Here is a 3,547-nt window from a genome sequence, read left to right as displayed (position 1 = left end):
CGGGGGTCCTCGTCATCATCTTCGCTTTGAGAGCCCTTCCCCTTGTTTTTGGCACCTGACCTACCGGCTTGTCTGAAGACCCAGCATTCTCTGTTGGTATGATTGGCTGGTGTTCCTGGGGTGCCATGAATTTGGCATGGACGGTCGAGTATGCGGTCCAAACTGGACGGGCCTGAATTGTTTTTGTTGAATGGCTTTTTCCGCTGACCGGACTTGGAGCCACTAAATCCGGCATTGACTGCTGTGACTTCGGCATTATCACCCTTTTTGCGATGCTTGTGTTAGTTTCGCCGTGGTTTGTCATTGCTATCCCTGGCTTTTGATGTGCCAGGATTGCTTGCTGTTGCTACGAGCCAACCAGCTATCTTCGCCCGCACAAAAGCGGGTCATGAGTGTGCTGAGGGCTGCCATGGACTTTGGATTTTCTTGACCGAGATGTCGGGCAAGCCACTCGTCACGGATGTTATGCTTAAAGGCCGCTAGGGCTTCGGCATCCGGACAGTCGACAATTTGGTTCTTTTTAGTTAGGAACCGGGTCCAAAATTTCCTGGCCGACACTCCGGGCTATTGAGTTATATGACTTAGATCATCAGCATCCGGTGGTTGCACATAAGTGCCCTGGAAGTTGTCAAGGAATGCGTCTGCCAGGTTCTCCCAACTCCCGATGGAGTTTGCCGGCAAGCTATTTAGCCAATGCCGAGCCGGTCCCTTGAGTTTTAGTGGGAGGTACTTGATAGCGTGTAGATCATCTCCGTGGGCCATGTGAATATGGAGGAAGAAATCTTCTATCCATACCGCGGGGTCTGTAGTACCATCATATGATTCAACCTTCACTGGTTTAAACCCTTCTGGGAATTCATGATCCATTACTTCATCAGTTAAGCACTGGGGGTGTGCGGCGCCTCTGTGCCGGGCTACATTGCATTCGGTCCGACCATACTTTTGTTTAGTGTATCCGGCGTGACGGTAATCGTCATGCGTTGTGGCGCGGCCCCGTGATTCGTAGATCGATCTTGACTGTCCTGCTTTGTTTTTCGATACGTATCGCAGGTCCTTCGTGTACACCCGGGCCTTCGTGTTTTTGCTTGATTGGCAACGGGGTGCAGTCTGGACTTCGAACTGGTACACCACTTTGTCTCGGCCACTGGGTGGCCGGTCAGTCGCATCATGCGCTGGTAGTGTGGGCTTTAACGCCTCCTCCTCGAGTTGAGGTATCAACCTGCGCTTTGGGTAACTTTTGGTAGGGCGCTCGAGTCCGTATTCCTCGGCAGCCAGGACCTCGGTCCATCTATCAGTTAGCAGATCTTGATCAGCTTGAAGCTGCTTCTTTTTCTTCAGGCTTTTTGCAGCGGCTATAAGATGACGCTTGAAGCGCTCCTGCTCAACGAGATCCTCAGGCACGATGAATTCTTCATTGCCAAGGCTCACTTCGTCTTCGGAGAGAGGCATGTAATTATCATCCTCTGATTCTCCATTTGTTACCTGTTCCTTGGGGTTAGCTTGCCCATCTTCTTGCTCGGCCTGCTCGAAGCCTGGCTGGGCACGATTGTTTTCGTCTTCGGCACCATCCGGATTGTTATCATCTCTTGTGTCGGTATCACTATTTTTGCTATGGCGGGGCTTGGAGCGGCGCCTATGACGTCGGTGCCTAGATTGCTTCTCTAGGGGATTATCTTCCGTTGCCTCATCGCCATTGCTTTCTTTGGGGGTGTCCACCAGGTATATATCATATGATGAGGTGGTTGTCCAGCGCACTATAGGCGGTGGTTCCTGTTCTTCTCCTGCATCGTCGTCCATACCGTCGATGTCTTCAGAGTTGAAGTCAAGCACGTCGGTTAAGTCATCGACAGTGGCTATTAGGTGGGTGGTGGGTGGGGAACAAATTTCTTCGTCGTCCGCTTCCCACTCGAGCCGGACATAGTTCGGCCAAGAGTCCCCTGACACAGAGAGAGAATTAATGAATTTAGCATGTCACCCAGGGGCGAGTGTTGAAAGATATCCGCGGAGGTGAACTCCATGATCGGTGCCCAATCAGGTTCGATAGGCACGGATATACGCGGTTCGGAGCCTGTAGCCGGAGACGAGTCCGAGGGTCTGATGACACCAGTCTCATAGGAGATGCGGTCAGTGTTCGGCTCCAATGCCAATGAGTGTGCGGCCTCCGTGGCGGGGTCCATCCACCCGTCCTCGGAGGGCACAATCTTCCCCGGATTGATTACCGGGGCCACCGTAGGCGCGATCTCCCAAACACTGTCTCCGCGGATCTGACACGGGCTCGAATCCGTGACTATTTGGCGCACCTGACACGGGCTCGAATCCGTCGAAGATCAAGTCTCCGCGGATGTCGGCAGCATAGTCCAAGCTTCCAAACCTGACCTGGTGGCCAGGGGCATAGCTATCAATCTGCTCCAAATGGCCAAGCGAGTTGGCCCGCAGTACGAAGCCGCCGAATATGAAGATCTGTCCGGGGAGGAAAACCTCCCCCTGGACCGCGTCGTTGAAGATGATTGAAGGAGCCATCAAGCCCTATCGCGACGGCATAGTGGAACTCTCAATGAAAGCACCAATGTCGGTGTCAAAACCAGCGGATCTCGGGTAGGGGTCCCGAACTGTGCGTCTAAGGCTAATGGTAACAGGAGGCGGGGGACACGATGTTTACCCAAGTTCGGGCCCTCTTGATGGAGGTAATACCCTAATTCCTACTTGGTTGATCTTGATGATATGAGTATTACAAGAGTTGATCTACCACGAGATTGTAGAGGCTAAACCCTAGAAGCTAGCCTATGATTATGATTGTTGTTGTCCTACGGACTAAACCCTCCGGTTTATATAGACATCGAAGGGGGCTAGGGTTACACAGAGTCGGTTACAGAGAAGGAGATCTACATATCTGAATTGCCAAGCTTGCCTTCCACGCAAAGGAGAGTCACATCCGGACACGGGACAAAGTCTTTGATCTTGTATCTTCATAGTCCAACAATCCGGCCAAAGTATATAGTCCGGTTGTCCGAGGACCCCTTAATCCCAGACTCCCTCAGTGACGCTTTCAGAGGATCGGGTGGTGAGGCACGGAGTCACCGGCAAACACAACTTGTCGGAACGGATGCCCCCATTCTTGACGTGTCGTGGGTTGCCACCGTCGCCCACATCACTACCACCCGAAGACCCCAGATCGTCAGCCACACCGAATGCCATGCTCTCTGGCTTTTCACGCAGAGAGCATGGTCGTCCCCAACGGCCCTGACATCGGAAATCACCGCACATCCCGAAGACGTGTACGAAGACGAGAAGCCCTCCTCCACAAACAGAAGATCACGCCTGGAGGAGCCAAATCTGCCTTCACCAACGGCAGACCTCCCTTGAGGCTCTTCCTCTGTGTCGCGCAGGAGCGGAGAATGAGGAGCGACCAGCTACCATGCCCCGCACCTGCTGTGGGCCTCGGCATGGTGTCATTTGCATCCCCTCCCACTAAAATCGAGGCTACGGGCGGTGCGACGACGAGCACGTTGGAGTCGCCTCCTCCAGCATTACTGTCGCGCCACCCGAG

This window comes from Triticum aestivum, chromosome 1B (assembly GCF_018294505.1).
Source record: "Triticum aestivum cultivar Chinese Spring chromosome 1B, IWGSC CS RefSeq v2.1, whole genome shotgun sequence".
Classification (NCBI taxonomy): domain Eukaryota; kingdom Viridiplantae; phylum Streptophyta; class Magnoliopsida; order Poales; family Poaceae; genus Triticum; species Triticum aestivum.
Note: the sequence above shows the minus strand (reverse complement) of the source record.